Source organism: Protopterus annectens, chromosome 14.part0, assembly GCF_019279795.1.
Source record: "Protopterus annectens isolate FY-2018-M chromosome 14.part0, PAN1.0, whole genome shotgun sequence".
NCBI classification, from domain to species: domain Eukaryota; kingdom Metazoa; phylum Chordata; order Ceratodontiformes; family Protopteridae; genus Protopterus; species Protopterus annectens.
Genome location: NC_056748.1, coordinates 1164665529 through 1164688870, shown reverse-complemented (window position 1 = coordinate 1164688870; position 23342 = coordinate 1164665529). Strand labels below are relative to the sequence as shown.

Sequence of the window (23342 nt, the reverse complement as noted above, 5' to 3'; positions counted from 1 at the left end):
GTAGGGAGGAACTCATTCCTACCCTCTCTGCAGGTTAGCCATGGCCCTGTGGAACACGGCCCTGAGAACCAAGTGCACCTGCAAGCTCAATTTCTGCCAGGCAAACAAAATTTACTGGCAAGTGACTTAATCAGAAATGTACTGGACCCACACAAGTGGAAGCTGGAACCCAACTCATTCAAACTTCTAATTCCATAAGTGGAGGACTCCTGAGGTGGACCTCTTTGCCTCCCACCAAAAACCATCAATTGAGCAAATTTTGCACTAGAAATCTCCACAGCCAAGAGTGGAAAGTGGATGCCCTAACCTTTACATGGGAAAACCTCTCAATTTATGCCTTTTCCCCTCTGACAGCAGTGCCACCCTGGCATCTACATCAGACCCTCTCCCTGCTGTCCCAGCAGGAGGGACAGATTTTGCATCCACAGCTGCAAACCCTGAACCTTGCAGCCTGGCTTATCCCCTGAACTCACTACCAGCAACCCTCAGCAAACAGGTGCTGGACGTCATCCTTGAGACCAGAAGGCCTAGTACTAGAAGTTCTGTTCAGAAAAGTGGAAAAGATATTGTTCTTGCAGCCGGTCTCAAGGAAAGGACACAGCTGTGCCCACCTTACCTCAAATCCTAGATTACCTAGCAGAGCTACTCCACAAACCCTATTCTTCTCATCTGTTAAAGTTCATGCCTCTGCCATCTCAGCTCACTACAATACTGAGCCACCTCTATTTTCTCACCCTCTCATCAAACAGTTCCTGAGAGGAGCTAATTTAAGACCCCCCCCCCCGAAGAGTGCTCCCACCCCTGCCTGTGACCTTAACTTTGTACTAGAGAAGCTCACGCTTCCCCCTTTTGAGCCTGCTGCTACAGCAGAGTTAAAATTCCTCTCTTGGAAAACAGCCTTACTTCTAGCCATCACTTCAGCAAGAAGAGTGTCTGAGTTACAGGCACTAATGGCTGTGGAATCCTTAATTATTTTCCATGAGGACAGGGTTTCCCTCCGTTTGGGAGGGTGGCCTAATCGTTAAGGTGTTTGCCTTACAAGCACAAGGTGCAGGGTTCGAGTCTCGCAAGGGATAATTGGCTAGGCTTAAAATGGCTCTCAAGGGCAATTTGCCTAGGACTAAACTATGAACTTTTGACTAACCCATCATTTATGTCCAAGGTGGCATCCAGTGTGGCTTTAAACCAATCCATCCATTTACCAACCATTTTCCCTAATCCTCAGAATAAATGGGAAAGGATTCTACACTCCTTGGACGTGCACAGACAGCTCAGGTTCTGCCTTGACAGGGCTAAACCTTTCAGAAAATCTGACCAGCTGCTAGTCAGCTGCGCTACAGGGGCAGAGAGGGCAAGGCCATTTCAAAGCAAACCATTTCCAAATGGATAGCACACTGCATCCATTTCTGCTACAAACACCATGGAAAACCTACCCCACAGGGGATTAGAACTCATTCCACTAGGGCTACCTCAAGCTCTACAGCATTCCTCAGGGGAGTTCCTACCAGGAACATCCTGGAATCTGCAACCTGGAGCTCTGTACACACCTTCACCAACCATTACCACTTACCTTTTTTTTTCTAAATCCAGAGCTGGATTTGCCACAGCAGTCTTACAAGGCCTGCTAGCCAGCCCCAGTACTTCTTGACTGCCTCCACCCTTCCTCAGCTTTGGGAATTAACCCAAGTGTGATGTCTGCAACAGTGAATACACTCGAACATCTACATTTATGGTAAGTGTACACATTTGTACTTTTCTTACTGACCAAACCACCCAGATGTTTCAGAATTCTTTAAGACTACGATTAGTCTTTCTAACATAAAATCATGGGCAATCCTTAAAGGTGGCAAGATACACCAGATATTTACTTTTACAATCAGTATAGAATCTAAATTCATACTTAATATTAGTAGTGGGATGTACAAAGAATGGAGTATCCATAATATGATCACAGGCCTTACAACTACAGCACTGATAGGTACCTAGCCTAGAAAAATAATGGTCATTCAACACACAATTATATTTGAAGCAAAGTTTCTCCTTGCATTTTTAAAGTAGAAGCTTGGTTGCATCCCTACTGTCTGTCTTAGCCCTTCATCAATCAGTAAAGTGGGTCAATTCCTTTTTATAATCATACAAACATACCTCACATTGCTATAAAAAGTAAGTCCTATCCTGGGTTTTCTGCAACTTATATTTTTAACAATATCAGTCTTCCCCTTCCTTTCAGAAAAATAGGCCTTCTCGTGTTTCCCTCAGTTCCATAACCTCTGGGGAAACATGACCAGTTTGAAAGGACGTGTATTCTGACATCGTAGAAACCAGGCCTATGTCTGGTCCACTGACCCTACATATAGTGGAACTACATGCTAAAAAGAAACCAAACAAAGCATTTATCACCACCCTCTGATCCACTCCAGGATTGGCAAAATTTTACACAGGGTTTTTTTTTTTAATGCCGTTGTGTCTCTTAGACCTCTTTCTGGGATTTCAGTCCCGGCCACACCTTGGGTTACCTTTCCACAGAAAAGGGTCAGGGGAAGAGGCTTTTTCTGAGGAAGAAGATTGTTCAGAGGATGAGTTTTTAGCCTATTCTTCTCAGATACCCTCCCGACTGGATTATGCTCCTCTGGAGGAGGACTCCAGCATAGACTCCTCCAATGGAGGATACCTTTAGTGAGACATTGGCTAAGACGAGGGAGCATTTTAAATGGGACAGATGTCTGAGGTCCAAAAAGTGTACAATAAACTACTTCAGGTAGACACTCCCACATCCCTCACTCCCACATCCCTCAGCTGTCCCTCCAGTCCTACCTGCCTTAGATATTTTTGCATCCTGCAGTAAGGCCCGTGGCTCTCAGCCCCCTGCACCTAAGTAACCAGACAGATTCTACAAGGTACACGAGGACTGTAAGTTCTTGTTCAAAGCCCCATCTGCTGACCCTTCTGTCATCACTGTGGCTTTTGAGAAGGCCTAAAGACTGTGTCCTTGCACCACCTTGCTTCCATCTGACAAAGACAGCAGACGTATGGAGTGGTTGGGAAAAAATTTATACACTTCTGCCACCCTCACCATTAAGACTATAAACGATCATACACAGATGGCTAATTATACCTTGCAACTCCTGTCCCAACTTTCAAAGATTATTTCTGACGTGCCAGACTCTGAGAAAAAATCTTTGGCATCATCCCTGGTCTACAAGAGGGTAGTGAGACCAGCTATGTTATATGGGTTGGAGACAGTGGCATTGACAAAAAGGCAGGAGTCAGAGCTTGACGTGGCAGAGTTGAAGATGTTAAGATTTGCACTGGGTGTGATGAGGATGGACAGGATTAGGAATAAGTATATTAAGAGGGTCAGCCCAGGTTGGAAGGCTTTTAGACAAAGCCAGAGAGGCAAGATTACATTGGTTTGGACATGTGCTGAGGAGGGGTGCAGAGTATATTGGGAAAAAGATGCTAAGGATGATGCTGCCAGGTTAACAGGAAAAGAGGAAGGCCTAAGATAAGATTTATGGATGTGGTGAGAGGACATGCAGGTGGTTGGTGTGACAGAGCAAGATGCAGCGGACAGGAAGAAATTGAAACAGTTGATCTGCTGTGGCGACACCTGATGGGAGCAGCCGAAGAAGATTGTTGATAATTTCTCCCTCTCTTTCGTCCGTCCCCCCCCCCCCCGAATCCCTGTACACATTTGTGTACTTCTACGACTATCATTGCTGATGGTCCCTTCCCCCTTTTTCTTTCCCTTAAATATATAAAGACGTATTTAAAAAAATATATTAAATATTCTTTTTCTTTGTCGTGTGATATTTTTCAGTAGCTTTTTTCTATAGCCTCTTTTACTCTCTTTGACATGGCTGAAAAGGGTAAGGCCCCCCTCTGGTTTCAAAAAATGCCAGAGGTGTGGCCATATGTCAAATGTTCACTCCTTATGTGTATATTGTCTTGTCCGCACCATTTACAGGAAGACTGCAGCATTTGTCACTCCTTTAGCCACCAAACTCTGGTGGAAAGGTGTAATAAACTTATATTAAAAGGATTACTTCCTTCTGCCTTTGGTGAAGTCTTATCTTTTGCAGATAATGGAAAGGCAGATGTCTCATCTCCTTCATCCTCATCTTCTATGGAAAAAAAAATAAGAAACAGAGTTTCTCAGTTCTGATCTTCCCATTGTTTCCAAAAGCTAAAAAATTGAAGACCTCCGTTCTAAAAGTTTACATGGAACCGCAGGCCTCTGCTACGGACACTCTGGTGCCGACAGCCATTCCAACACCCATTGCCGTTTCAAGCCCTTGGACATTGAAGACCTCAATACAAGAAATGACTACTGTCTCACCTATTAAAATTACATTGCCTAGAACGACATACTCACTTGCAATTGATCCTTTTGTTGGGGAGCTCCCTGAAGTCTTTTTGCAAAGGCATGAGTCCCCTTCGACATTGTTACTCTGCTTCACCAAATGTCTTGCAGAATTTGATGTGGCGAGGCTATTGAATAAAATTTTATGGGCTAGAGGGATTTCTGTCCCTCCTCCGGGTCTTGATAATGAAACTTCCTTCATACCACTAACTACTACTCTAATCTCCTCGGAGGACTTGGAGTCCTCTGTTCCAGATCTCCTGGCACCGACTATACTGGCACTGGAGTTCGTTTCTTTGGAGCTGGTAGTTACCCTGAGCTCTTTGGTTATTTCCTAACTGGACACCTCCCGGACCTGCAGCTACCCTGTTGGTTCTTTGAGGCAGGTCTTGACTCCAGATGTTTTGGATCCACCCCTGCTCCTCGGAGATTTGGCTTGAGTTAGTTCGGCTCCAGCTTCGGTCTCGAGGGTTGTTTTTTTTTGGAGCAGGGGGTGACCCTAGTTCCAAGGCAGTCTTTCTCTGTTCCGGGCTCCCTTCTGTTTTCAAGGAGGGGGGCAGCCTTCGAGGCTGTGCAGAGGGCTCTTTCTGTTGCAAAGACTCAGTCAATGCCTTCCCCCTCGGAACAAGTAGCCCCTGTAGTTCAGTTATTCATCCTGCCTTTCCACTGCAGCAGCAGGTGCTGAAACCTCAGGTGTGTCAGTATCAGGTACTGTCATCTTCTGATACCTGTTTGTCATCTGATACTTCCCCAGATTATTCCCCTGAGGAGGTACCTCAGAAAAAGACCAAGAGGAAGCACTTGGATTTCCCCCCAGGAATCAGTCACTGAGGACACAGATTTCGATGAGGGGGGAAGGGTCCCCATGGTCACCTCCTGAAGATATCTTGTTTGGAGACATCCTGGAAATTTTAAAACAGAGGGGTGGCTGGAAGTCCCAAAACCCTTCCTCTAAGGAAAACCCTTCCTCTAAGGAAAACCCTTCCTCTAAGGAATCTGTTTACCTGCAGGCATTCGGCACCCACCCATCTACCTCTTGGGTGACACTGCCCACTTATGAACTCATTCAGTTGATTTCACAGTTGGCGTGGAAGGCTCCAGTCAGCATCGAGCCCATCCCCACAAGATCTGATCAGATACTTTCCGCTCCAGAAGATAAACCGTTTTGGGTTAAGGGGTTGGCTGTAGATGCTATGGTCATAGCGGCCGCCACTAAAAAGGAATTTGCCAAGGAGAGTTCCTCTGCCCATCTGCCAAATAGGGAGTCTCAGGCTATGGACAGATTTGGGAAGTGGGTCTGCACTTCATTCACCATCACCATACGGTCCTTGAATTTTTTTGGCACATTTCAACAGACTTCATTGGGATCTGATTAAAGAGTTGTCAGGAGCTGTAGCAGAGGGGGAGTACAAGAGAAAGTGGCTTCCCAGTTATCCAACCTGGAGTCTTGTGTCCAAGTCCTCCATGAGGCTTATTGCTCATACAGCCGAAGGGACGTGTAGAGCAGCGGCTACAGGTGTAGCCATAAGGAGACATGCCTGGATGTGCCTGTATGACTTTGCGGAACCATTGAAGTCTTTTTTCATCAGTGTTCCTTTTGACAGAATATTCTTGTTTGGCCCTAAATTAAGAGACTTTATCCAGGTGTGAGAAGGATGGTAAGACCCTTCTCTACTGTGGGCATACATCCCCCCCATGTCCTTTTCTAGGAACTAGAGGAACGGTGGTAAGATGTGGTTCAAGAAATCCCAAGGGTGCTTTCCTAGACACAAGTGGAGGGAGTTTCCCAGTGGCAGAGGAATGAACCAAAACATAAGACACTGCCCTCATGGCAGAGGTGGTCCGCAAAACCATGCTTCAAAGATTCCTTTCCAGGGAAGCCCTTTCAGCATTCCTGAAGGGAGGCCCGATTGCTTTCCTCTGGAGGCAGTTTGGGGATGCTTGTCCTTGCACCTTAATGCCTAGCTAAACATAACATATTCTTGGGTGCAACAGATCATATCCAGAGGCTGTATCATTCCCTTTTCTCACCCTCCCCCACATACTTCAGAAAATTCCTGATGTTCCTCCCAATCAGAGAGATTGGGCAGTGCAAGAACTTCAAAAACTGCTGGATGAAAGAGTCATCCAAGAAGCCCCACCAGACCAGAAAGGGTCCGGAACCTACTCAACATTCTTTTTAGTGCCAAAAAGACAGCAGACTGTAGACAGATTTTGGATCACAGTGTGTTGAATAAATCTGTTCAGCAAACAAAATTTTGGATGATCACAGTACAGTCTATTCTCCCTTTCTGAAGAAAGATGACTGGATATGCTCATACCTTCAGGATGCTTATTCCGATGTATAGATGGACAAACGCTCCAGAAAGTTCCTCCACTTCTGTCTGGGAGCCAGTTATTACCAATTCAAAGTACACTTTGGTCTCACTACACTACAGCCCCAAGGGTGTTCACCAAGTGCATGGCAGCAGTAGCAGCTCACTTGAGACTGCAAGCATTCTGAGTGTTTCCATACTTAGACTGACTCATAACTGCAGTGACCAGGCATCAGTTGATGGTAGCCAGTGATTACACCCTCGACATCTGTGCCCACCTGAGAATTAAGGTAAGTCTAGAAAAGTTATGTTTAACCCCTACACAAAATTTAGAATTTATAGGGGTGGTTCTGAATACTCAAGCAGCAATAGCATCACTTCTTCCAGAAAGACATCAGAGAATAGTGGTATAACTTCAGAGGATAATCCATAGAAAGATTGTTCCAGTTCGACTAGTCTTGCAAGCCCTAGGGTCGATGGCAGCTTCTATAACTCTGGTACTGTTCATCAGGTTACATATGAGGATTCTGCAATGGCTATTAGCTTCCCATTGTCTGTGCTTCACCAACTGCTGTTAGATCAAGTCCTGATCACCAGTCTCTGCAAAACAGATTATCTCTGGTGGATACATTCCAGACAAATTCTCCATGGTCAGACCTTTGTTCTTCTGGAGCCCACAGCCATAGTGACAATGGACACCTCCCAGATGGGGTGGGGGAGTGGGGGTCATTATCTGGGCAAGACAGTCCAAGGCAGTTGGTCCCCATTAGAGGCCAATTTGCACATTAATGTCCTGGAGATGAGAGCTGCACTTCGTCTTCCAGGCCTTTCAGACAGCTCTTCCTCAGGACTATTGCAGTTGAAACTGTCAATGTTAGTGGTTTGGTACATCACCAAGCAGAGAGGAACAAAGTCTTATCCCTTTTGTTGAGAAGCCCTGAGTGTGGCAATCGGCGATCTTTCAACCACTTTATAATAGCAATGCACATTCCTGGGTGTTCCAGTGTGATTGCATACAAGCTGAGCAGATGCATCCTTCAGCCTCCCGAGTGGTCTTTCGATCTCTAAGTGATACAGTTGATATTCCATCATTGGAGTCAACCTAGCTGCAATCTGTTTGCCTCCCCCCAAACAAGTACAGCAATTACTTCACCCTCATTCCCCCTCCGGGAAAGTCACCCAGAGACCCTCTTCTCCACAATTGGCTTCCTGGTCTCCTGTATGCCTTTCCCCCAATAGCTCTAATTCCAAAATTTTTACAGAAAGCATTCAGGTTGAAAAGCACAGTAATCATCATTGCTTCCTTTTGGCCTCGACAGATTTGATTCCCCTTTCTTTGGCCTTACTTGATTCGACAACATTGGATTCTGGACCCACTACCAGATCGTGCATCCCACCTATCTGGATGGTCTTGTTCACCCAGGTATTTTGAACCTCAAGCTGAGACTGCATGGTTCCTCCAATTCCATTACTTGCCAGGCGTCCTAATATTTCCTCTCCAGTATGGGACATCCTTTTGTCAACTCATAAACCTTCCACTAAAAAACTATATTTAAGGAAGTAGAAAAGAGATTTACAGTTTGGGCCCATGAAATGCATGTTGATCCTTTTTTTTTTTTTTTTTTTTTGCTTCGGTAGAGCATGCTTTAGACTTCTTAGCATCTCTGTTGAATGCTGGAGCTTCTTCCACCATCAGACTACAACTGGCTGCAATTTATTTTCACAATGGTTTAGAAGAATGTTCTTTAACCTCTCACAGGCTTTGTAAATCTTTTCTGAGGCACGCTTTTATTAAAGCCCCTGCTCAAAGATCCCACTCCTCCTTGGTACCTGAACCAGGTACTACAAGCCGTAATACAGTCTCCCTTTGAACCCTCCGCTGAATGGGATCTAAAGTTTGTCTTGGAAGACACTGTTTTTGGTAGCTATTACTTCTGCCAGGAGGATTTGAAAGATCCAGCCTTTGTCATCAGAACCTCCTTATCTGATTTTCCAGAAGGATACATTCTCTTTACAAACAAAAACCCCTCCTTTCTACCCAAGGTAGTATCAGAGGCTAACATTAAGGAGATGATTAATTTACAAAAATTTCTTCCCAAATCATTCCAACAAAGAGGAATATGCCTTGCATTTATTAGACCATTACATTTCTACCTTCACAGAACAAAAGACATAAGACCATCAAGTTAATTGTTTTACTTTTTCCATTGTGAAGTAAGCAAGACTACTCTCTCTAAAATAGCAAAGAGCACTCTGGCAGTGCAGAGCTATAATGCTTTCCACACGTTCATACCCGCTGCTGAGCAGGAGGGAAAAAGGTGGAGGTGTCTTGGTTAGAAGAGATTCACTTTAAGGCTGGTAAAGCAGCATGATGCACTGGAGCTTCATGTCCAAATAACCATTAGAAAGGTCCCATACCATATATTGGCTTGCTGTAGAACCCCCTCTATAAAAGAATTCCACAGCACCTTTCCACTGGAACTAAATATCTTAAACCCAATATTATTTTCTTAGATTATGTAAAGAATCTAACTATCGACTAGGAGCCTACACCATGACTAGTGCACAAGCACAGGGATTCCAGGACTTTGCCGATACAAATGCTCTGGAACAATTAGTCAGTGTGCACCCTAGGAGGAATAACATCTTTGATCTTGTTCTTACTAATATGGGTGCATCTTGCACCATCCCTTGCATATCTTCAACACTTATTTGGTCTGACCATAAAACAGTCTACTTAGAAATAAAACTGATATCTGAGATGCCTTCAATCCAAGGTACCTTTAGAAATGTCTTTAGGACAAAATACCTACTCCTAAGTGATATATTGACAAGCTTCAAATCCCCAGCAAACCCAGTTAACTCCGCTGAATATGCAGAACTGTATGCCACCACACTATACCAGCATGTAAACAGCTGTACCCCGTAGGAACAAGTAAAGGACAAACCCCAGAAACAAACCCATATGGTGGAACTATAATATCAAAAAGCTTTTTAATAAAATGAAAGGTATTTTGACCAAAAGTAAGAGCAATTCCCAGAATGTGGAGTCCTTGTCACTAACTCAGGAGCTTAATAAAATCCATCAAAGCCAAGTCTGAGGCTAGTGTGACGCCCCTGCACTGACCCAGTAATTAAGAAGCCTCATTCCTCACCCACTAGCACCAGTGAAGGATGTGCACATTGGGAGGATGACATGTACACGGACAGTAAAGTACAATTTCCCTTAAGAGCACACAGAGATCACAGTCAGTCTTGGGCTGGTTTCTCTTTCTTTATCGAGATCGCCAATAAGACTCCCCGCTGGTACAGCTATAGGGTTTAGATTTCAGCTGAGTGGTCAAGCCAAAACCTCCAGCACCCTCTGTGTCCAACCAGTGCTTTGTGTCCATGCCCAAGTAGCTCACACACACACACACACACACACTTTGAGATTTGATTTATATACAAACACACAGACACTCCTGGGGAAGACTGGGACAGGTTCACTAGCTTTGCCACCTCCTTCGCAGACTACACGGTAGTACCATCTGCCACCAACCACTCTCTATCAGCTACTATGCGGCCCTTCCCAAAGGGTGACCAATTCTACTGTGTAATGTTACTATTCAAATGGTAAGTGTGTCCAGGACTAAGGCTATTTTAGTGGCCTGTACAGTGTCATCAAATACATATGCAAGTACTGTAAGAGCTTAAATATCTCAAAAAAAACTAGCCACAATTAAAAGGTTTAAATATATTTAATAATAAATAAAAGAACAAGACAATTCTCAATAACTCAACAGTGGTAAGAGTTCAGAACCACAGGAAGTATTTTAAAACAACTTTGCAGGACAGTCTCACATAAATACATAAAAAATCTAAACTAATCTTTCTGTATTCCTATCTTTCTCTAAGAGAAACTATGTTCTAAATAACTTACTTACAGAGCCAGACAAATGCAAGTGCTGAATGGATGTTTACAGGTCCAAAGACAAATACAGAATGCACACACTCTCTCTGAGATGGTTCTTAAGTTACTATCAAACATTTCTGCTGGGTTATCTGAGATTACATCATTCTTTGCCACCTCTGTGTCAGACTCCTCTCTCAGAAGATGGCCTGGAACTGGAAGTCGTAAAACGGTTAAATCCTCTTGCCTTTGAAACCTGTAATTATTTCTGTTTCCAGACAATAGAAAGAATTTCTAGCTGCAGACATTGTCTTCTGGCTGTGGTAAACAGTCGTAAAACTCTTTACTTGTCAACTTATTTTCTTAGAGAGTTGCTCTTTTCCAGAAGGGCGCACTGTGGTTATATTTTTGAAGCTCAGCACACTTGCATTTGTAAGACAAGTATTAGTATTTACAAATGACATAGGATTATTTACAAAATTCTAGCTAGCTGGGCTGGCAGCCTCACAGCTAAAATAGCTACTCAAGCCAAAGACATTCACAAGCCATTTTTTTAGTTATGTTCATAATCTCAAAAGCACAATGTAACAAGGTTCTAAGCCGATTGTGAATGATGTTACTTACACTGAGGCTAACATTATAGCTAATATGCTGGCTGATAAATTTAGCTTTAACTTTACCACCCCCACCCTCCATCTGTCCCTCAAGCTATACCTGAAACTGGCTCACCTCCAACTGTCAAACACAATCAAGTCCTAAGTGTTATTAAAATCTGAAAATACTGCATCGATAAGTACTGAAAATATCCCTAGATACATTTTAAATAGCATGAACCTCGATTTAACCAAACTTCTATTAATGCTGTTTGTTCAGTCTCAGCCTCCATACAAGCTTTGAACCAAGTGGAGTTCTGGAGCATTTCTCCCCGGGCCTCCGCTGAAAATTGGCTTTGTTCCAAGTAGGACTTTCCCGGTTAACAAATGTTAAATAAAATAAAATAAATAAAAATAAGTGAATGGAGAACAGCTACAGTACATAAAGGAGGACCTTCCATATACCCAGACAATTACAGACCCATAAGTCTGACCAGCCTTGTATGCAGAACCATAGAAGGGCTTGTGGTATTAATCAGTCAGGACATAGAGAACCTCCAAACACTGCACCCATCTCCGTTTGGATTCATCAAGGGCAGACCATGTTTACTTAACCTGGTGGATTTTTGAAGAGTTCCCCAAAGCAGTGGATGAAGGCAAAACGGTACACACTGCATCTCCAACTGCCCAATGCTTTTGACACAGTTCCCACTCAGGCATACTAGAAAAGCTATATAAACTCCCTGTGTCACCTAATGGATTGCCAACTGGCTCGCAGATAAACTAAGGGAAGATACGTCCACAGAGACCAGCCATCAATAGAATACCCCAGAGTTGTGTGCTTAGACTTCTTGTATTTGGCATCTACTTTTCTGTAGTAAAAGCTAATACCAAAAATCTGTGACTAGCTAGGAATAGTCAGTGAATCCTCAAATGACTTTACCATCCTAAAGGAAAGGTTGTGTCAAGTAAATGATAAAATCATGGTCTGAAACTAAATGTCAACAAATGTGTTATTTTACCTTTGGGATATCATCTACCCTGGGGAACTACCACACTGACAATATGCCCGTAAAAGTTGATCCAATTTTTTAGTTTTTGGGAACTTATGTGGACAATAACCTAACTTGACCAACGTGTGTCTGTTGATCTGATGTCAGTCTTCACGTCATCCTTGACTGTGGGCTCTGTTCCGAGCCTCGGAACTGACTCAGCCATTTATTTCAGCTCATGCCTTCCACAACTCAAATGCTAGGCTCTACCCATAATGTTCCTCTGTGAAGTTCCTCAGATCTCGTGTGCCGCTTCGTTGTCAGATGTGATTGACATATCTTGAACTTTGGCTGTATTTCAGTAAGTTTTCTTTTTCTATAACGTTCTTCATTCTTCCTTTCCTCTTTTTCTACCCACTCCTCTATCTAGCTTTTAAGTGTGCATGTGAGTGTTGTTCCTGTCTTCCTTTCTACCACTAGGTAACCTTTTTCCCCTACCATTGTTGGTACTCTTTCCCTTTAATTACCATTACGGTATTTTCAATTACCATTGCTGGTAATTTTCTTCTTTTCTTATGTGTTTTTGTGTGCTAGGCCAGAAGTACGAAAAGAAAAGTTTCCACTTCCGATGGACATGTTTTTGTGTGTACTGCCTTGGCATGGTCCACTTTCAGGAGGACTGCGCAATCTGTCATGGTTATCTTCGCCGGAACTTTAACTGAGCGGAAAAACAAGTTAATCTTAAAAGGACTTCTGAAAGCAGAGTTTGAAGAAGCCTTTTCTGCTCCTAGAACTGAAGCCAGTTTGTCATCCTCTTCTTTGTCCTCTTCCAAACCTAAAAAGAGATCTCATTTGGTTCCAAAAAGCTCCTCCGATTCACCTTCAGAATTGACCAGGCAACCTTTGGTGTAGACAGCTTTTTCGGCACTGATGGCGAAGGATGATTCCACCTCAACAATATCTTTGGAACAGACATCTAGAGCTTCGGTACCAGTGGTTTCATCAGTACTGAAGCAGTCTACTATTATAACTGTACTAAGGACTACATGTTCACTCTCAGTGGATCCTTTTGCTGATAGGGCTACCCAATCCATTCATGGAACTGAGACCTCCCAGGTTTCCATTGGTTTCGTCCATTCGATCCACTGAGTCTTTCGGAATCGGGCATTATGAGACTGGTCAGTCAGCTCCTGACAGTGAGAGGATTGCATCCACCTTTGGTTCCAAGCCAACTTGGCATCGAAACCAGTCCATCAGCACAGACATAGATTCCTCCTCCTCCAACTACTGCTGAGCCTTTGGAGCCCCTGGTACCAACCTACCTGGCTCTGACTGTCTTGGTGCCGGCTAGAATTTCTTCTCCGTAACAGGGGATTGCCTTGAGATTTTCCGGTTTGTCAGAACCAGAGACCTCCAGGGGTTGATGCTTCAACACTCTAACCTGATTCCCCTGATGATTCCTTTGGAGACCTCCTAGAAATCTTGAAACAGAGGGGTGGTTGAACCTCCCTTCAGCCTTCCTCAGAGGAATCTGTTTACCTGGAGGCTTTTTGTGCTCAGCCCTCTACCTCTTGGGTCTCTCCGCCCGCTGACAACAAAAAATACTAAAAGCGCAACTAAAAACATGTTAGCTATGCCCTTGCAACTCCCACTCTAATATCATCCACCCCATCCAACCACTACCTTTCTTTCCACTCCACTAACTACCTTGATTATAGCAAGCTCAGATGCTCATAAGCCAGTACTTATTATACAGCACGAACTTCTTCTTGTAACATTTGTTAACGTCTGGTATGCACTTCACAGATAAAGATTCTAGTTGTCTACTGATGTACTATGTTCTTCATCTGGAAATATGTTGTAAGTAATTGCTATGTAAATTGTTATTCACTATGTAATCCAATGTATATACTATCTGTTTATTTTAACTGTGGAGCTTTTCTCCCCGGGCCTCCGCTGAAAATGGACCTACATCCAGTCGGACACTCCCGGTCAACAAATTTAAATAAATAAATTAAATAAATTCATTGGTGGTTCCAAGTCGCAAGGTTCGGCATCAATTATTTTGGAGCTGTCCATGCCCTTTGGTGACTCAGCATTTGTAAGCTTGACCCAGGCTTCTGCTTTGGAGGCAGCCTCCTCAGTGTGGGGTGGGACCACGGTTCCAAAGGAGTCTCTCTTGATTCTGGGTTCCCATCCCCCTATGGGAGGGCCAGCCTTTTGAATCCTGCAGAAGGCTTTGCCCATAGTGGGGACACAGTCCTTGACACCTCTATTGGGGCAAGTATCATTCTTATCCCCTTGTGCAGAACATCCTCAGTCTCATCCCTGGGACAAGGAGCACAAAATCGTCTGGAATGACCAACTTCGGTGGTTTCCTCTTCGATACTTCCCCAGGCCATTCCACTATGGAGGTACCTGCGAAGGGAAAAGTGTAGGAGGAAGCACTTAGACTCCCCTGAAGCATGCTTCGTGGAGGAGACAGATTTCAATGAAGGGTAAGGTTCCCTAAAGTCACCCCCTGATTCCTTTGGAGATCTCTTAGAAATCTTGATACAGAGGGGTGGTTGAACCTCCCTTCAGCCTTCCTCAGAGGAATCTGTTTACCTGGAGGCTTTTTGTGCTCAGCCCTCTACCTCTTGGGGTCTCTCCACCTGCTGACAAGCTTATTAAACTTATCACTCAGCTGGTCTTGAAGATTCCGGACCCCATTGAACCAGTCCCCAAGAGTCTTGACAGAATTCTATCTGCCCCTAAGTATGAGAATTGGGCCAAGAGTTTTCCAGTTGACACCATGGTGATATTGACAGCCATAAAAAAGGAGCTTGCGGAAGATAATCCTGCTACCCATCCTCCTAACAAAAGGAGTCTAGGGCTATGGATAGATTTTTGAAGTGTGTTTATGCTTCATTGACCCTCACTCTGAGGTCTTTGAATTAGATAGCACACTTCACCAGGTTGCAGATAGATCTAATCAAAGAACTTTCAGATAATTTCACAGGAGCAGTAGCTCAAGGGGTTCGGGAAATGTTACTTTGCAACTCGCCACCCTTGAATCGATTGCCAACTCGCCCATGAGGTTTGTTGTTCATGCAGTTTAAGTGATGACTAAAGCAGCAGGTTCAGGCATAGCCATTAGGAGACATGCCTGGATGCACTTGAGACTTTGCAAAGCCATTTAAATCTTCGTTCATCAACTCTGTTTGACGGGTCATCCCTGTTTAGACCCAAAGTGAAAGACACACTAGCCAGATGTGAGAAAGATGGGTAGACTTTCTGCCATGGGCATACTCTTCTCCACTCCTCAATGGCTGTGCTCTAAGAACCAGAGACGTGGGAGGCTATGGTTCAGAAAGTCCCAAGGCGCTTTCCAGGACTCGCGTGGCAAGGACTTCTCCCAGGACAGGGAGAGGGGGTAAAAATGGAAGACGCTGTTCTAAAGGCAGAAGTGGCCCGCAGAACCAGGGGTCCAGATATTCTTTCTCTGGTAACTCCTACCAGTGCTCCTGAATGAAGGCCTGATTGCCTTCCTCTGGAGGCAGTCAGGTGACAATTGTCCCTGCACCAATCTGCCTGGCTGTAAATGATTACGGACAAGTAGGTGCGGGGATCATTTCCAGAGATTACGTCATTCCCCTTGCATCCAACCTGAAAATACAAAAAGGACTCCCAGACGTTCCACCCAGTCACAGGGAGGTGGCAGTCGTAGAAATTTTAAAACTGCTCAATGAAAGAGTCATCCAAGAAGTTCCCCAGACCAGAAAGGCTCCAGATTTTACTCAAGATTCTTTTTAGTGCCCAAAAAGAAAGGGGACTTGAGATCCATCCTGGATTTCAACCAGTTCAACAAACCAAGTTCCAGATGGTCTCAGTACACTCAATAATTACTGTCATAGATTAGTACTAGGCTAACTGTCCTTGTGGGCTATTTTAAGCCTAGCCAATTACCCAGTGTAAGAATCAAACCCTGCACCTTGTGTCTGTAAGGTAAACACCTTAACCATTACACTAACCTCCCACTAAGACAAAGCAGCCAGTATTCAACCTAGGACCTTCTGAACTAGTCAGAGCAACACATCACTAGGCCAAATCATTTCTTGAAAAAAGACGATTGGATGTGCTCAGTAGATCTTCAGGCTGCATATCACATAAAAATAGACAAACGCTCCAGAAGATTCCTGCGCTTCAGGCTGGGAGCCAGTCACCATCAGTTTAGTGCACTACCCTTTGGTCTCACCACAACCCCAAGAGTGTTCACCAAATGCATGACAGTGGTAGCAGCTCATCTCAGGCTGCAAGGCTTTCAAGTCTTTCCATATCTCGACGACTGGCTCCTTACCCCTACCACCAGGCATCATCTTGTAAGAGCAAGCGATTTCACCCTTCATCTTTGTACTGACTTAGGCATCACAGTAAATTATGAAAAGTCACATCTGGAACCCATTCAACAGCTGGAACTTATCAGAGCCCTGTTAAACACAGTTACAGGAATAACATCACTCCCATTTGAAAGATTCCAGAAAATCAGATCTCAAATAAACCACATTTTTCAGAACAGAAGTGTTCCAGCAACGCTCATTCTGCAGGTGCTAGGGTCGATGGCGGCCTCTGTTACCTTAGTTCCCATAGCCAGATATCACATGTGGATTCTTCAGTGGCTTCTAGCTTCCCAATGGTCATTACTGAATCAACCAATGTCCCATCACATCGTGATCACCAATCATTGCAAACAAGACCTGTCTTGGTGGCTCTATCCCAACGATTTCCTTTTTGGGCCGCCAGTTTCTCTTCCACAGCCCCTAGCCATACTGAACTCAGATGCTTCCCAAATAGCATGGGGGGCATTATCTGGGAAGGACAGTCCAAGGTACTTGTTTCCAAATGTCCAATTTGCACATCAGTGTTCTAGAGATGAGGGTGGTACTGTTAGCATTGCAAGCATTTCCACATGCCCTCCCCTTGAGTTGGAGAACATGTCTTTAGTCTAATATATAAACAAACAAAGGAGACCCAAATCTTATTTGCTTTATCGAGAAGCCCTCAGAGTTTGGCAATGGGCGATTTCTTCTAGCCGCTTTCTAACAGCAAGGCACATTCCGGGGAGCTCCAACATGATAGCGAACAAACTGAGCAGAACTATCCTGATGATGCACGAGTGGTATTTCAATCTGTCAGTGGTAGAAAAGATTTTCTGGCACTGGGGCCAACCTTGCTGCAACTTGTTTGCGTCCCGCCTGAACAAAAAGTTCAGTAGTTACTTTGCCCTAATCTCCATTCCAAGGGAGTCCCCCAGAGATGCTGTTCTCCATGATTGGTTGCCCACAGTCTTCTGTATGCCTTTCCTCCGACTCCTCTGATATCTCAGTTTCTAAAGAAAGCCAAGAGGTCGAAGAACACACTAATTCTCATTTCCCCGGTCTGGCCTCGAAAGGTGTGGTTTCCCTTCCTTTGGTCTCAAATACTTCAGAAGCCTCGGATTCTGGACCTAGCTCCAAATCTACTGTCTCACCCAAAAGGAAATGGTTCATCTGAATCTCCAGCACCTCAAGCTCACTGCATGGCTTTTCCAATTCCCATGATTGCCAGGCTTCCTTCTCTTACATCACCAGTCCGACAAATCATTCTAGCTCATCACAAGCCTTCAGCTACAAAACTTCACAATAGTAAATGGGAAAATTTGCAAGATGGGCTCTTGACAGTAATATTGACCCTTACAAAGCTCCTGCGGATAAAGTTTTAGAATTTCTGACCTTGTCTGTATCAGTTTAGTTCTTCAGCTTCTACCATTAGCATTCATCTAGCTGTGATATCCAACTTCCATATTGGTTTGTTTGGTCTTCACAGATTTCTCATAAACTGTGCAAGGTCTTTTTGAAGGGAACACTTATGCTAAGGCTCCCCCCACCCATTAAAGAACCCAACACTGCATGGGATTTACCCCTCGTCGTTCAGTGTCTCACTTTATGCCCGTTTGAACCTTCGGCTACTTGTGACTTAAAATTTTTCACCTGGAAAACTGTGTTTTTAGTAGCTGTCACCTCGACCAGAAGAGTATCAGAAATTCAAGCTTTGTCCTGCAAGCCCCCTATTTAATATTTCACAAGGATGGGGTTTCTCTCAGAACTAATCCTTCCATTTTACTGAAGATTGTTTCAGAATCTAATATCAGTCAAACTTTACATGTACCAGTATTTTTCCTTAACTTCTCCAATAAGGAAGAGTACTGTCTGCAGTTATTAGACATCCACAGACAATTGTGTTTTTACCTTCACAGAACAAAAGATGCATAACTAACTCAGTTTCTAAGGTTACTATAGCTAAATGGCTTAGGGATTGCATTACATTTATTTATAATTCAAAGGGATTTCAGCCATCACGTCCTGTGAAAGCTCATTCAACAAGGGCTATAGCAACTTCTGCAGTTTTTCATGGCAGAGCTTCATTAGACGACATTTGCGCAGCAGGTATACGAGTATCTCCTCATACCTTTATTACTCATTACAAACTGGTCCAGGTCTCTAGGGAACATGCATCATTCGGTTCGATGATGCTGTGAAATATTCTTCCATGAGTCCTCCCAGGATTCAGGTAGCTAGTGGCTCTGTCCCACAGTCAAGGATGATGTGAAGATTAACAACAATCAGATAAAGAAGTTATGTCTTACCATCACGTTCTATCTGTATTGTTCTTCACTAACCCTTGACATTCCTTCCTGTATTCCTCCTATCTAAGACACTGTTAGCAGACCGAATATTCCTAAAGACTGGCTTCATTGTCTCTTATTTATTGCTTTTTTTCTCTGTCATTATTATGGGCAAACTTGATCTGAGGTAATTCACAGAGGAGCATCATGGGTCTGATCTGAGCCCACAGTCACGGCTTAGTGAAGTTTGACAATACAGAGATGGAATATTACAGTAAGACATAACTTCTTTTTAAACCCCAAGTAGATGCCAAAGAATCTTTTTCAGGTAGATTGCAAATGTTGGAGGTAGGATGGGGAAGAAAGAGGTAATCGGGAATGTTTTTGGAAGTGTAGTGAGTTGGCAGACTTTAAAAATTCTGTGCAGACTACTGTGTTAGAAATACTTGGTGAGCAAACTGGTGTAACCAAGGACATTTCTTTTTTTGAGCTGTGATAAAGAATCAAAATTGCTTAGACATAGTAAGGTCTTGCTGAGTTTAATTTTGGTGGCTGGCGAAAAAATAATTTACTATAGAATGGAAATCAGTCTAAACCAACCTGTACTAGAAGTAGTGAATATAGTAACAGAGAGAAAAGAACTGGAAGTCTGAACTTTAGAAAAGGGTAGGAGCAAATTACGTAGAAAAAAGTAAGTGCAAGAACAACAAATGCAGAATAATGTTTTGGAGGAGGAATGAGGTTGTAGTTTTAAGTTGAGAACCATTTTATTTAGAGGTTCTCCCTTGTGCCTCGGTTGTTTGTTGTACTTGTGTTGACTCGGTCTCTGTGTTAGCGGTTTCCCGCCTTTTGTCAGTAGTGGCTGCTACGATTGTTGGCTTAGAATGTCTAAGGAACAGAAAGAGCATAAGCCCTCGGGCTTTAAAAAGTGTACAAAGTGTGCTTATAAAATGTCCATCACAGACGGACACTCGGTCTGTGTTTACTGTCTTGGAGCCATCCACCTTCAGGAGTCGTGCAGTTTCTGCCACGCCTTTAGTCCTTGAGTGCTCCAAGAGAGGAAAAACAAATTAATCCTAAAGGGACTGCTAAAACCGTCCTTTTGAGGAGGATTTAGGTTCGGCTCCCAGTCGAAGTCTAAATCCAAGAAAAGGTCTCCGGCTCCATCTATTGCTTCGGAGCCACCTTGTAAAATTACCATTGTCGAGTCTGCTTCCTCGGCTCCACCGGTATCAGGGCCGCAGGAGGTAGCTGTGTTGACTGAGTCTGCATCCGCTCTGATCGTACTGGAACCAATTCGGAGCCGGCCGCCAAGTTTGAGGCAGTGTTCTCCAGATAGGAGGTCTAGGTCTCCATCCATCTCCTCCAAGTCCTCCAGGCTTTCCAATTTGGATGTAGATAGGGTGGTGCAGAGGCTCCTACAGTCGCTGGTGTTGGCCAAACTTTTCTCGGCTCCTACCCAGTCGGCTCCAGAGCCAGCTCCGAAAGTGGTTTCCGCTATTCCTCCTCCGAGCGCATCCTTGTCATCGTAGCTGGTAAGCTCCGCTCCGAGGGACGTTCCTGCACCGGCTCCGATCCCCCAGCAGGGTTTATCGGGCCCACATCGGCTCCGACCTTGCCGGTTCCGTCCATAGGGTTCGAGACTCGGGTCTCCACCCTTCGGTTCTGAGCCTCCCTCTCGGTGTCTCGGCTGTGGGGACACCGGTCCCGGTCATGGCCTTGGAGAGGCGGTCGGTCCTCCGATTCGGGAGGTCCCGCCTTCGAGGCTATGCAGGGCACACTGGCTAGGTCAGCTACTTCTCTCGGATCGGTTCTGCCATCCCTCACAACACTGGTGAGAGCTTCTGACACCCACCTATCCTTGGATAGCAGAGCGCCAGGGCCAGGATATCCTCACGAGCATTCCCCTTCTTTCTGAGGGGCCCTCAAAGCCTGTGCCTGAGGAACCCCCCAGAAAGAAATTGTGCAAGAGGAAGCACATACACTCCCAGGACAAGTCCCTCACTTCCGATACTGACCTCGAGGAATCGGAGGGGTCCCCCAAGTCTTCCTCTGAGGATGTTTCGTTCTCCAATATCCTGGAGATCTTGAAAGAAAGAGGAGACTGGCCCTCCAAAACCCCCTCTGAGGAGGAATCAGTATTCCTTAAGACTTGTGGCGCTCAGCCCTCTGTCTCCTGGGTGTCTCCACCCTTCGACAAGCTCCTGGACCTTATTTGTCGGAGGGTGTGGGAGACTCCTGACTCTGTGGAGCCTGTTCCTCGACGCCCCAACAAATTTTTGTCTGCTCCCCAAGGGAAAGAATTTTTAACAAAGGGAACCCCGGTAGATGGTATGGTGGTGGCGGCTGCCACCCAGAAGGAAGTTGCTGAGTCTTACTCTTCGGTCCGTCGTCCTATCAAGGAGTCTAGGACTATGGATCAGTACGGGAAGCATACCCTGTCTTCAGCGACCTTTACCTTGCCGTCGCTGAATTATTTGTCTCATTTCACGCGGCTCCAGAGAGATCTCTTTAAGGAGTTAGGAGATACTCTAGCGGGTAACATGCCTGAGGTGGTGGCTCAGACCGTTAATGCTCAGCTCTCTACCCTCAACTGCATCGCTAACTCGTCCATGCGACTGATTTCGTACGCGGCCGAGGGACCGAGTAGGGTGGCTAGCTCAGGGTTGGCCCTCAGGAGGCAAGCCTGGCTACGCCTGTGTCACTTTGCGGAGGCCTTCCTTCACTGATGCCCCCTTTGATGGTTCCTCCTTGTTCGGGACCAAAGTGAAAGACACCCTAACCAGGTGCGAGCAAGAGGGAAAGACCTTGTCTGCCGTGGGAGTCTGTTTTTCCTTCCCGTCGAGACGTTATCCCAAGGCTCAGCGAGGGAGAAAGATGTGGTTCAAGAAATCACAAAGGTCTTTTCCTGTCGCACAGGGTGAGACCCCCCCCCCGAGGCAGGCGAGGGGGGTAGTGTTTAGGGAGATGTCGCCCCAGAGCTGGAGGGGGCCCCTGCAATTCTGTGGACTGCAATTCCTTTTGTGGTTCCCCATGCTCTCTTTCATGAGGGTGTGCCCGACTGTGCTTCTCCGGAGCCAGTCGGGGGTCGAATTTCCCGGTATTTGGAAGCCTGGGTTAGCATCACCCAGGACAGATGGGTATTAGGGATAATCGCCGGAGGTTACACCATCCCATTTTATTCCACACCCCCTCCCGTCAAACGAATCCCAGACATTCCACCCAGTCAAAGGGATCAAGACGCAACAGAGGTTTCTCAGCTGCTAGAAAAAGGAGTCATCCAACCAGTCCCCCCAGACCAGATCAGATTAGGGACTTATTCAAGATTCTTTTTGGTGCTGAAAAGAACGGTGGACCTGAGACCCATTTTGGATCTCAGCTAACTCGATCATTACGTACACAAGTCCAAATTCCGGATGGTCACGTTACAATCGATTCTCCCATTGTTGGGAAAAGAAGTATGGATGTGCTCCATCGACCTGAAGGATGCTTACAACCACATCAAAATGGACAGAGCATCCAGATGTCATCTATGCTTCCGGCTGGGAGCCAGGCATTTCCAGTTTTGAGCCCTGCCCTTTGGTCTCACCACAGCCCCCAGGGTGTTCACCAAATGCATGGCAGTGGTGACGGCTCACTTGAAACGTCAAGGATTCCAGGTGTTTCCTTACCTGGACGACTGGCTCCTCTCCGCCCCCACCAAGCATCTACTACTTCAAAACAGAGATACTACCATCAATCTTTGTCACCAGTTAGGCATTACAATAAACTGGAAAAAAAATCTGCCTTGCTACCCTCACAGCGTGTCTCATTTATAGGAGCAGAGTTGGACACTGTTCGGTTTAGAGCATTCCTACCACTGGAGAGGATCACAGGTTTGCAACAGGTTTGTACGATGATGCCTCTGACACGTGTGAAGGCAAGGCTAATTCTTCAGTTACTGGGGACAATGGCGTCTACTATCATGATGGTCCCATTAGCGAGGTTACATATGAGAATCCTACAATGGCTCCTATTCGCCCAATGATTCTTTCAAAGACTACCGCATCTTAATCACTGACAAATGCAAGCAGGACCTCAGTTGGTGGCTATGCACCAACAACTTAAACGTAGGGAAACCGTTTGTACCACCTAACACAGTAGCCAAAGTGACCACGGACGCCTCCCGGAGAGGGTGGGAGGGGCATTATCTCGGCAAGATGGTCCAAGGCACGTGGCAGGAGCACGAGATAGACTTGCACATAAATGTCCTGGAGATGAGGACAGTGCTTTATGCGTTTCAGGCACTTCAGGATGTCCTCCCTCTAGGGACTATTGCGATACACTCAGACAACATGTCAGTAGTGTGGTATTACAACAAGCAAGGAGGATCCCGATCTTACCCTCTTTGCAGGGAGGCCATGAGAGTGTGGAATTGGGCGATAGCTTCCCAACGGTCCTTGGTGGCAACGCACATCCCGGGGAAAACCAATGTGATTGCAGACAGGCTAAGCAAAGCAATCCTCATGCCCTACAAGTGGTCCTTGAACCGCCAGGTGGCGGAC

The 23342-nt window shown here is 45.2% G+C and overlaps 1 protein-coding gene across 1 annotated transcript in view; it reads left to right on the top strand.

Annotated features, from left to right (window-relative positions):
* Positions 1–23342, top strand: part of RTEL1 (regulator of telomere elongation helicase 1) — a gene marked incomplete in the record, with an annotated part of 4697248 nt that overhangs the window by 1108416 nt on the left and 3565490 nt on the right.